Below are 12,959 nucleotides of genomic sequence, written 5' to 3' on the forward strand. Positions count from 1 at the left end.
CGATTGCCGCTTACCGCGTGTCGCTACGTGGCCCAGGAGCCGAGTTAGACGGGGGGGCGTGAAAACGCCCCCCCCAGCACTCGGCGGAAAGTTCAGGCCACCAGCACGGCGCGGGTTAAATTAAAGGAACCCTCCCAACAAAAAAGCTAATGAATTGGCATGAAAGTGATGTACCGTGGTTCAGAAAGTGAAAAAATGAATATCTAGCAAATTTCACTGAAAAATACATATCCACCGGTTTTCAAGATAGTACACTTTATTCTTAGGTGTTGTTTTTATCCGCTGGGACTGAGAGCGTGAGATGCTGTTTTTTGTACTCCAGCGTAGATGGGTATTGGGTAGCCATACGGCTTCCACGGTATGGCTACCCATCTACGCTGGAGTACAAAAAACATCATCTCACGCTCTCAGTCCCAGCGGATAAAAACAACACCTAAGAATGATCTGCATAAAACTTGGCAGAAAGCTCGTTAAAGTACTTGGTCTGTATAGATTTAAAGACATGATGTGGAGATGAATTGTGAATTAAAATGAAATCGGACTTACTCCACAAGAGTTCGTTGGGTCGGAGCTTTCGAATTGTATTACAATTCTTCGTCAGCGAGAGTCGTATCGGATGTTAAGATCGAATCGAAGGTACAGTGCGGATCGAACAAAATATGGGTCGGACAGGAGGGTCTCTGAGGCAACTAGTTGGTCTTGAAATAAACATACAAACACTGGGAAAACACGTGAATAATAACAGGATGCACACTTACTAGAAAAAGCCTGTAAAATGGTTATAAAACACACTACACCATTTTGCCTTCAGTTTGAAAAAGTTAAAGTTCAATTTGAAAAAGATGTATTTCAATTTGAAAAAAATGCAATGCAAATCGAATGGCACGTGTTTCAAATTGAAGTGTACCTTTTTCAAATTGAGCTTCAGCTTTTTCAAACTGAAAGCAAAAAGGTGTAGTAAAATATCTAATACAAAAAAAAAAATATAGGCAGGTAGGTAAAAATACAGTTAATGACATGTAAAAAATTGCATAGATTAGGTGCAAACAGTACCTAAAGCAGAGATAAAGCTTTACAAAAACACGAATAGTAAACTAGACTAAGATATAAAGTATCAAAATGATAAATTCTATAAATGAACTTTTTAACGGCAGAAACGGCGAATAATGGGAAGCCACCTGTCTTGCAGCAGGGCACCAGAGTTGCGGTTCACATTCGCGTCATTGGGTGACACTAGGACGGCTTCCCGCCGTCCCACGGTACGAATGTAGGCCGATTCGAGAAGGAATTTGGTCTGTATAGCTCAGAGGTAGAGCATTGGAGCGCTTGTCCAAAGGCCCGGGGTTCGAGTCCCCGTACAGCCCAAATCTTTAACGAGTTTGCAAAAGATGACTGATGTCATCACTGTCAACCGTGGAAGCCGTATGGCTACCCATCTACGCTGGAGTACAACAAACATCATCTCATAGTACACTTTAACTTTTGTTTATTTTTAGGTACCTCTGCTGTTCCTATGACGTCATTTTGAAGCAATAATTTGGCATCCTCAAAGTACGGCAGACGTTGTCCGCAAAGCAGTATATGTATACCACCACGTTTTACCAAAGGCTTAAGTATAAAAAATCGTTAGCTCTGTGCTGACGTCACAAATTCAAAGGAGGCATTCAAATGAATTTTAGCCCCTTAATCCGAGAACTGCTGACTTAAGTATTTCGGAATTAATTAAGTATTTTGGAATTAAATCCTTTCTCTAGGTGTGAGTGCCCAAACCGGTAATCAAGCCAGGGACCCCAATTTGGCTATCTCAACTCAAAACTAATGTTAAGGTGTAATGGCTAGGTACTTTAACCAGACTTAAATCGTTCGATCAAAATTATTTTTATGTTATCGTCCTTTCCGTGGAGAATATTATCAAACCATAACCCGCTTGATGCAGTCAGCAGGTACTCATAAATTGCAATATGTAAATATACTGTAAATTGTAGATAAATTGTGACTATGTAATGAGCTGAAAACATTCAACCACAAGCCTTCATTCACTCAATTTTAAAATTCTCAAAATAGTTTATTAGGCAGTCGACTACCTAATTCATTCCTGCGATTCTGCTTGTCCAGAACTTGCCGATCTGATTTAATTTAATCTTAAGGTTTCAAATCTGCCATGCCTTGAGGAGATACCTTCGGGCGGAAAACCACAGCAAGTACAGCTTAGGTTGTCCATAACAGTGTTTTATCGAAAATAAATGTTATGCTGGTGACTTCAAATAAATAGAGGTAAGGCACAGTGCTCATTTTACTGCGCTGCGGGTATTCTTATTGGTTACCTCAACAAAACCGAGCATAGCCCAAATGTCATAGCATAATTGTAACGAATCCATGACAGATGTAAAATGACGATAATAACTCAAGTTTGTTGTACAAGACAAAGCTTTCGATACATAAAGTATCTTGATCACTCAAGATACTTTGATACTTTATGTATCGAAAGCTTTGTCTTGTACAACAAACTTGAGTTATTATCGTCATTTTACGTCATAGCATAAGTCACCCTGAAATCTTAAGATAAGGACTCTCTTTGCTCCATATTTAAGACAGAGCATATCATCGATAAAATTCCTCCCCAAACAAAAAAAAACTTTTGCTTAATGTTGCTATGTATATATATATATATATATATATATATATATATATATATATATATATATATATATATATATATATATATATATATATATATATATATATATATATATATCGGGCGGATAATTTAGGCTCAATCGGCTCGATCGGCGGGGCGGAACATGACTCGCGTCTTTGTTCTTTTATTTCCGAATTCCGAGTGAATGTTAGCGCGGCCTTCGAGCTCTTCTCGGTTTTGTCGGATACGAATGTCTGACGCGCAGTGAGACCAGGGCTGTACCTGCCAAAGTTAATGGCGAATGATTGGTCGAACCAGCGAGCGCTGAGTCGTCGGCCATTTTGACTGCTCGGCGTTGAGACAGGCTCTGTGGGATTACAATTCCAGTTTGAGCTCCAGCTTTATAGGCTAATAATTTCATTCCATGGGAATTTCGTTCTTGTTTTCGGGAATCTTTTGATCAAATGGCTGCTTGATTTGAACGGCGTTCGGGCGGACAACCGGTCATAAAATCGTGCATCGGACGGCCCAAAGATGGCCATTTTGTGAAACCGCTTATACAGGGTGTCCAGAAAAAAACGGATACTATTATTTTTTGCTGTATTTCCGAAAATAAACACCTTACAATTTAAAATGGCACATGCTTGTATTCGCAAAAATATGGCAAAACAGACAACAGGTGCCACATGGCATGTTAACTCTTTGGTTAGTAGCGGCAGCTCCTCAAAGCAGATACTCAATGTGAGCGGCCTTACGGCGGATCAGCCCCAGCACTAGCACGGTCTGCAGGTGACTGATGGTCATGTTGACCATCTCGGAGGGCAGCCAGACAACTTTCCAACGACGCATTACAGTGCCCATGAGTTTTGCCAAATCTTGCACTATAAGCGCATGAAGTTGGAATAAAATCGGCACGTGCGTTTAATGAATGCGACTTAATTTCCGCAGTATCTTTTTTTTCTGGACACCCTGTACACCCATATGCGGTAATGACTAATGCGTGTGTATGGCCGGCGGGGCGGTCGCAGCGCATGGCGAGCCGGCAGCACCTGTCAGCGCTGGGGGGCGGGTGCCGGCGGCGCGGCCGGCCAATGTCCGTCGTCGGCCGGTGGCCACCGGGCGGCAGCACTGCGCCCGTCGGCCGCGGCCGCGCGCGCCGCGCCGGGCCCGACCAGCTCAGTTCTGTGCCGGGGCCCGGCTCCAGGCCGATTTCGCCGTGGTAGTGGTGTCGTGCAACGTGACTGAGAGCGGACAGTCGAGTCCGCTGGTGGCCGGGAGGGTTGGCGGCATTTGGAGTCTGTCCCGCGGAGAACACCATCGTCCGTCCGGCACCGCCCTCTGGTACGTACCGTGCTCAAACTGCACAGCGCTCGGCGCCCCCTGCCTGTCGGTGTCGGTGACACCGACGACCACGTGTGTGAACTGGGGGTGTAGATAACGCGAGCCAAGTAGTGTTTGCCTATCTCACCAGCTAAGATATGCGGACAATATACTGTTGTGCCGGATGTGTGTGTGTGTGTGTGTGTGTGAACGGTGCGGGTGGGGGTCTGTGGGCCTGTGAACTGAACAGCACGTGGGTGTGGTGTGTTGAGAGGTCAGTCGATGAAGGAGTGGCTAACACCTTGCAGTGTCCGCGCAGACAGCGGCTGGGAAATATATGAACACCGCCATGTGAGGTGCGTTATGTGTCAGTGCACTCAGAGTGCACATGTGGACGCCAGAAGGGAACGAAATCCATGGAACGTCGCTGGGAGGAAAACGTAAATGTCTTCGGCTCCTGGGTTTAGTGGGGTTTATATTTGTAGTTATCTATGCGTACCAAAAGTATTTCAAGCCATAAATCTTTAGAACGATTAGGCATGTGAAAAAATATGGTGCCACCCAGTTACCTTCGCTCTCAATTCCATGTGATGTTGCCCCTAACACAACAGAATGGTTACGACAGCACCACTGAGCACAATGTAGACAAAACGTTCAGTATCCAGGCTTAAAGACACAGCCTCGTTCCCCTTGTTCAGCTAAGTGTAGCTCCGCAAATCGTTTGACCAAGAAGGTGGTGAATAATGGCAATGTGGGGATGTTGAGGGGGTGCTTTTCCTGTTCAGGGACCATAGCTTGGTCTTGCATTGGGTATGGTCTGAGAGTCACCCCAAAAGCTTTGAAACGTAAATATACAGCTAGATAGATCATGAAGAAAGACTGCTGCTATATAGGTACCCGAGGAAAGACGATGCAACCGTTTATTCAGACTCAGCTATGGCAAATTGCTAGAAAAAGCCTTTTTGCTCCTCATGGAATGTTTAAAATCACATGTTTAACTCCAAAACTAATTCTATATTATCGCATAGCCTGATTCATCACATAGCCGGCCCAAAAAGATGTCTTCTCAAGTCAAAACCTTGAAGTTCGATACCTATCTATGGATGCTGTCGAAAAGAAGTCCTAATCAAATGAGCAAAAAAGCAAAGCTCGTATCCCGACCTTGGCCTTATGCTCTTTCAAAGGACAGGAAGATTTTGATGTGGTGAAGATCAAGGTCAGGTCACGTGGCCTTTGACCTTGCCCTTCACTTCACCTGCTCTTGCCCTTCAGCCCTGTTTGGCCTCAAGCACAGAAGTGCCTTTGATCAGTATTCAGTAGTAATCTTTGGTTAAACCGTTGCTCGTATTTATTTTTCTAGTCCCAGATGTGTGATGCTGAACATTGCCTGACCTGCAGGAATAGGGACTATATGAAAAATCATGGTGGGGAGTCTTTTTTGAAAGCCTTTATAGATTCGCCTCCATCTCTGTTGCGCCTCTGCAAGTCATCACCTATTTTCTTTAGCTCGGTAGATATGCTAGCGAATATTAGGATAGCGGAACATGATATAGCGTAGTGTACCAGTGAACCGTGGTGTAACCCTTTGTTCTCGTCAATCTTCTATTGGGTAAGGCCCTTTCAGTCTTACCCATATCCTCTTAGGGTTGCACAATGCACAGCTAGGTATGGTGGGTGTGATAAGACAGCCTTGAGCACCCTGAAGTGTGTCGCTCCGTCAATCACTCCTTCAAGCCAGAGAACTACACACGGGCAAGCACTGTTTACTTACGATGTTCTCCAGGCCATCGCCTTCGCTCCGTGTGCTTTCCTGCACTGCTCAGCTTATTACTTTGCTAAAAATCACTGGAATAGCACCACGACTCGACTCTTTAGTGTCCTGAGCACCACTTGACCCATTCCCAAAGATAGGTGGAGCATATAGCTAAGAAACTTACCAGCACCATCAGTGAGGAGCAGCTATACGGCGAATTAGGGGAGATCGAGGCAAAGCGGCCATCCTATGTAATGTTTGCTTGTACCTATACCGATGCTTCATTTTCAAACTTGGAAATATTCTTCCTATGTCAACTTAATCCCTTTTAGATTGCCTTTCATTTCAACTTCCTCTCATTTCTGAAGGCGTTTGTTCGCATAAGTAGGAGATATTGGCGAAACTTTACACCTATGCATTTTGGCCACTTTGCCCCAACCCCCGGGGCAAAGTGAACACCGGGGGCTAAATGAGAAACATGAGAAACACCGAGCCCCGACATGAGAAACACGAGTAGTTGCTTCATGCACGGCTAGAGTTGCTCATGGTAATAAGTTTTAGACGAGGATGGATGTTTATTTTGTCATCTTCCCACCTGTAGCTAAACAATGCAAGGGCATTCATGGAAAACAGTGCATTGTAATTTTTTGGTAACTCATGTAACCGAAAAGTGGCCGAAATATGCGCATGGCGATACATTAAAATATCAATAACGTTTGTTGTCTAGATGAAAACAATGTATGGCCAATTGGGGGCTGACCACTATGCCCCGTCCACTTTACCCCGCACATACCGTCCAGGACAAAAAATATTCCAACTCAGCTAGTTATTAGTGGGGCAAAAAGCATTAAAATTGGTAGAAGACATGTACGATAAGTACACAATGCATGAACAAGAATGCTTCAATAAAATTTCAAACAGCAATGGAATAAAATAGCATTTAAAAATACAAAAATAGTAACACACTTGGGAAGAAATACTTTTTCCGTGCATCACAGAACAATAGCGACGGGCCGGATACCCCCTAGTGTGGCACTGGCTTATTCGAACTACCGATTGGCAACCAATAACTGGAGAAGACATCTGTTGTAAATGGCTAAAATACGGGGTGGCCACTTTGCCCGGGTGGCCGTTTTGCCTCGGTCTCCCCTACATACCTCGCCCGGAGCAGAGCCGAGCAGCTGCACGGTGTGACCATTTCGAACTCATACTCTGAGTGTAGAATGAATGGGACGAGTTCGCTTCTGACGAGTAAATATCCATCAAATGCCTTTCGAATGATGTGTCACGTCACTACGCTGAATGTTAACATGTAGAATAAATACATCGTCTTTCTTTATCTCATTCCAAACTTTGTGCGTCAGCATTCAGCAGCATGATGCTTTTTGGCAATAAAGGACCTTGAGCAGTGGACCTTGGATGCGAGCCCTGCACTTTCGTACGCGTAGGTAAGGAAAGATCACTTCTCTGAGTTGTGACGGTTGATCTTTAGCAAAGCACCAGCTATCTGTGCAAACGACCCAGCCGTTCTTGAAATGTTCAAAGGCATTGCAGAAGCACCCCAACCGTGATATGTATGTGGAAATGCATTTCTCGGCTGGTATCCACCGATAGACCATGTTTCAGCGCAATCGGTCCAGTTATTGGAGAGTTGTAATTGTGAACGAGCTAGGATAAGTTTTGGCGGCAATACGTGGCACCTGGAAATCCGATGTATCAACACTCAACAGCGTCAATCTCGAGTCAGACGGGACGGGACGCCCTGTTCCTAAACAGAGAAGACATACGGATGTATGCTTGTAAAGATATAGGCTTGTCTTTCAAAGGGCCTTACAGACCGAAAAGGGACTGAATAAGCCGCTGACACATTTTTTTGTGTCCTAGGAATAGCGAAGAATTGTTTCACTCCCCTTCGTATTTTGTTTAAACACTTCTATCTTTATGTCGGGTCACTAAGTCTCATTAAAATCCATTGAAATAACATTCAGACACTTTCTGAATTAAGGCCACTCCATGCTTCAAAACTGTTTTCTTTACTTTAATGATTAAGGGATAGAACGAACATAACCGAACCACCAGCCACTGCTAAATTGCTATCTTTGTCCGGAATCCATGTTAAAAGACTAAAGTTCCCTTTGACTATACTTTGCGATTGAGTCATTTTGTTCCATATTGCATCAATTTTACAACTTCTGAACTTGGTCGAATTTGAGGACAATTCGCAAAAAAAGTGAGTGATGCGCTGTACCTATCGATCATGAGCTTTTGCGAAATTTGTCAAGGAATATCGAATAGGGCAAATTTAGTCATGACGCACTTGTGTAAAGTGACCTTTGGCGTGTCCTAACAAATGACTTAATTAATTCTACAATGACTTTTGACATGTTGACGGCTGACGCTCTTTGTCAATAGTTGCTACGTAGTAGAATGGGAGAGGGGATGAAAGCTGAAAGCACCTAGTTGAGTGAGAGCTTCGCAGAAAAAGACTGTGCTGTTCTTTACGACAGGAAGCCGTTGGTTATAGTTCGTTTTTCTTAAGTTTGCCCCTCACTGTAAACGTCTTTTTGAACACAGCACGATAATTGCTAGCTGAGTTACTGAGAAAACTGGTAGGCGCACATTGATTTCACCAGATTTCACAGACGATCCATTTTATCAAATTTGTTTACTATTTCACAGACTCATAGCTCGTATTTACCCATACCTACAGCTCCACAGTGATAGACGACTTCTCAGGAATTATGTCTGAACTAATTAATAAATTGCACGGCGTTTAACATTAACGTTACATCGTCGGTGTTCAAAACTTATTTTGAAAATATTATTCATATCTCCAATACAATGTGCGCCAACCAGTTTTCTCAGTAATTCAGCTAGCAATTCTCGTGCTGTGTTCAAAAAGACGTTTACCTACAGTGAGGGGCAAACTTAAGAAAAACGAACTATAGCATCATACAGCATCCAGGTATCAGATCCACCGCTCACCCGTCAGAGCTTAAGGCCATTGACAAAAAAAAATCAGTTTTTGTGAATAACTTCGGAACACAGTCGCAGAGCGACGAAAATTATAGGCATAACCCATTTTTTGTGCCTTCAAGTGATTTTGGTACTTGTTGTTTGAAAAATGTCAATGTCAAGCATGGCCTCAGGTAGATTAGGTACTAAGCTTAATGTTGATCGGCATATAATATTCATGTTAATTTCTACTGCAATGCCGAAAACTATCGTCAAAATACGAGAAAATCCCTTTCACATGTCGGTGAAGGGACCTTTGGTGCCTTTCACAAGGCAGGTGACAGGGATAGCGTAAAATTTTGTTAATAATTAAATAATTTGATTTTGAGTTAACTTTTTAAGTTGACCAGATATTATACCGGGCTTCTCAAAAAAGTCAGACGAATTTGTAATTCATATATTTCAGGGCATGTCAGTGATACAAAAGTGAATAAGGCACCACCTAAAAGCCTGATCAAAGATCTTTCGTTTGAGGGCTTTTCAACCGTCGGCGGTTGCCTTACTGAGCCGCACCGATGACATGTTCGAGATGGGCTCCGTTTCGATCGATGCAGAGCTTGGCCCGGCGCAGCGCGGCCTCTGCCGCAGCACGGCACACGGAGGGCGGCAGGCGGCGCACCGCCGACCTCACTGCGTCCTTGAGCTCTTCAAGACTTCTTGGGTTGTTCTGGTACACCTGGGACTTGAGGTGACCCCACAGGAAAAAGTCCGGTGGGGTCAAGTCCGGGGAGCATGCCGGCCACGGGTGCGTCTCAAACCTTGAGATAACGCGCTGCCCGAAGCGCTCCCGCAGCCACTCCCGATTTTCTTGAGCGGTATGGGCTGTGGCACCGTCTTGCTGAAACCACTGGTACCTTAGTGCTTCTGGATTTCTTCTCAGTCTGGTCTGCAGGATCCTCCAAAACTTTGTCAGGACCGCCCGGTATCGCTGAGCGGTGACAGTCTGTGTGTCACCACCTCCATCTTCAAAGAAGTAGGGCCCGATTACGCCCCTGCTGCTCATGGCACACCAAACCGTGACTTTTGGTGAGTGCAGTGGCGCCTCTGCTACCACGTCGGGCTTCTTTCCGGACCAAAATCTGAAGTTCTGGCTATTAACCTGACCATCCAGATGAAAGTGGGTTTCGTCACTGTACCAGACTTGGTTGACAAAGTCCGGATTCTGTTCGCACATCCGTACGAACCACGCACAATAGCGTTCTCTAGCAGTCTTGTGGGCTGCGGTCAGAGTCTGGTGGATTGAAATCTTGTACGGGAAGAGTTTCGCGTCAACTCGTGCCATCCTGTGTGCTGTAGCGGGGCTGCATCCGATTTCCTGTCCGAGTCTGCGCATGGACTTGTTGGGACTTTGCTGTAACGCATCTCTCACGCGAGCGATGTTCTCAGGGGTTCTTCGACTGCGTTTGCGGCCGCTGCGTCCCTTGAACCGATTGTTGACATTTCCTTGAGCCAGAAACTTGGCAACAATATGCAAAATTACGTTTCGGGATGGTGCTTTTTTGACCTTGAAGTGTTTTCGGAACTTTCGCTGTGTCGAAACGACCGACTTAGTCTCAAAGTATAATTGCACGATTTTTGTTTTTGCGTCTTCAGACCACGGCTTCATTTTTGCAACTCAGCAAGTGTGACATAATGTAAATCTCTGAAAAATTCTCGTTCTTTCCACGTGTATTTTATTTTGTTTAAATGTTGCTAAGGGTCCTCCATTTGCAAAAGAAATTCGTCCGACTTTTTTGAGAAGCCCGGTATTTTTACGACCGCATTTTTTTAGATATCGTAAGCAAGAACCATGAGTTAAAGTTAGTGTTGTTAACACAACTATCCCTAATCCCCTCTGCAAAAAATATATGAATGGCTAAATATTTTCGCTTGAAAAGTGGGGAAACTTGGAAGCCCTGCGTTTGTCGGTGCCTTGTTGCCTAGGAGCTGGAGCAATTTGACCACCACCCCTCCAAGCACTCGTCATGGTTTTAAGCGCAGTTAGTGGTTGGCACCGACCATCAACACGATACGGGCCTGGCTAATTATATATTTATCAGGTGCTACGCAAATGGCGGCACTGCGGCGCCATTCCGTTTTCAGTTTAAAAGAGCTTGGAAAAGACAGATTTTCTCGATCCCCTCTTGATCAGTATCAGAGGCACCATGGCGTCGTATTGTATATAAGGTACGCAATAGGACCATCGCAGATCTTGGAACGTTCTACGCTTTTTGTTATTATTTCTTTTTCACTATTTCATTGCCAAAGTTGCTCAAGGGGTGCGCAGCGGCGCGGCGGCAGCCGACTCGGTCAATGCCGGCGTGGCTCGGTTCGATTTCGCCGCCACCGCGCTGCACACGTGCGGTGCAACGTGACGGCCCGACGGCGGCGCCGGCTGGCGGCGGGGGATCGCCTCAGTTGCAGGGCCCGATCCGTCCCTCCCGCGCCGCCTCTGCCGACCGTCGCCCCTCAGTGGGTGCCAGATACCACAGCGGATACGAGGGACAGCCGCTGCACTGTGGCAGAGGTCCCGACCCATACACTGCGCCCCCCGTATCGGGTTTAAAAGCTGGGCCTGCATGGCACCGGAGCAGCGGGTCGAGCAGCCGCCGGACGAGCGTGGGGAACAGGGGGGGGGGGGGGGGGTCTGGATGGAAGGGTGGGAGTAAAGTAGGACAGTAGTGCTGAATGTTGTACTATTTCTTGGATCAGTGTTCTGATGTGGGCTAAATGTCAACGCATATTAAATGCTGTCCTGCGCCGTTTGGCCCCGTGACCCCGAGGTGATTGATTCATTCAGTTTGGGTTGAATCACCCCTAGAGTCGAACAGCCCCGGGTGACTCATAGACTGTCCAATGCCCATGCTTGCCGAGTGAACATTGACAGGTTTTTAGCGGGTAGTTATGGATGAATATTAGGTTTATCTCTTTTGCATTTTCTTTTTGTCCCGTTTCAACCACAGTGGACTAAGCACGACAAAGTAGATATGTTTGGTTTAAAATGCATTTGTAGAGTATGGCCACAGAGGCCACACATACAGAGCCTTACGCCGGTCACCCATTGTGACATCATCCGCTATCTCTGCAAGGAACTTGGTCAACACAAGTGGAATTGCGTGTGTCTGCACCATATAATGTCGCTTGTCGCTGTTAGTGCTAATGCAATGCACGAACGACAGTGCTGTCTGAAAAGCGACCACTGCACTGACATCTCAAAACGCTGCTGGTGTTTAATTTATTTTTTTCTAGTCTATAATCCAGTGGTAATCAAGTCATCACATAAAACCACAGGGCATCACAGCAGCTTGTCATTGCAATAATAAGATGCATAATGCGCGCGCCCCATACGGTCCTGGCTTTCCACGCCATGCATTTCCACGTTGGAACTTGGAACATAGCTCAGGGTTCCCAGGCCAAGCGGAGGGGTGCTAAAAACTCATTTGATGTCAACTCAGCCTAAGAAATTTCTGTAACAGATCACCAGCGATTGTATAAATAAGGACAATATTCCATTGACTTTACCTGTATGCGGCTTTTTGTAAATAAAGTAACAAAACTTTTTTTTGCTCAAACATGCTTGCTTTCGAGTGCATACAACACAAATCATGTTCATGCCATAAATGTACGATATCACAGTCATGTCAGGTCACATGCATTTGGTAAGACCCCCTTAAACAGTTCGTCCTAAGTTTGCTCCGTTTTTTTCCAAATGCACGATGAATTTCGGGGATAGTCCTGTACAGATATAAATCACATTAGGCACCTACACAAAACTTGCCGACCTGTCACAAATAACAAAAAACCGGAGGTATACGAAGTCATGGCTATGATACCATCATGTAATATACAAAGTTTCAAACTTCTTAGAGATTAACTACAGGAATGACATGTAGGTACGCATTTTTTAGATGTGGCTACCAAACTTGACTTGGTGACCGTACTTTATGTAATATGGGTCAAAAAATTTATACACGATGCGAAATTAGTTTATGAAAAGCTATACCAATTTTTGCGAAGATGCACAGCGTGGTTTTCTTTATCCACGAAAAAAGCTGGAGAGCATCCTCTCCAGCGCCTTCCCCTGGCACCACCACCACCACTATCACCAGGACAAGAGTTAGAGGATTCAGGATCACATCAGGGTAGACCATTATTCCCTTACATCATCGCTATACATACAGATGTAGGTAAACGTACAGTGGAAATGAGTCGCATCGGTTCGGTTTGCATCCACCACCACCATTATCTATAAAT

General features: G+C 45.0%; 1 protein-coding gene across 1 annotated transcript in view; it reads left to right on the forward strand.

The window, feature by feature from the left end:
* Nucleotides 1–3,735: 3,735 nt before the first annotated feature.
* LOC122380456 (hepatic leukemia factor-like) overlaps nt 3,736–12,959 on the forward strand; it is a 59,422-nt gene continuing 50,198 nt past the window's right edge. Inside the window, exon 1 of the mRNA XM_043363616.1 lies at nt 3,736–3,979. The gene's annotated coding sequence lies outside the window, so the exon portion shown is untranslated. The remainder of the gene's footprint in view (nt 3,980–12,959) is intronic.

Source organism: Amphibalanus amphitrite, unplaced genomic scaffold (genome assembly GCF_019059575.1).
Source record: "Amphibalanus amphitrite isolate SeventyFive unplaced genomic scaffold, NRLGWU_Aamphi_draft 000098F_arrow, whole genome shotgun sequence".
Lineage (NCBI taxonomy): Eukaryota > Metazoa > Arthropoda > Thecostraca > Balanomorpha > Balanidae > Amphibalanus > Amphibalanus amphitrite.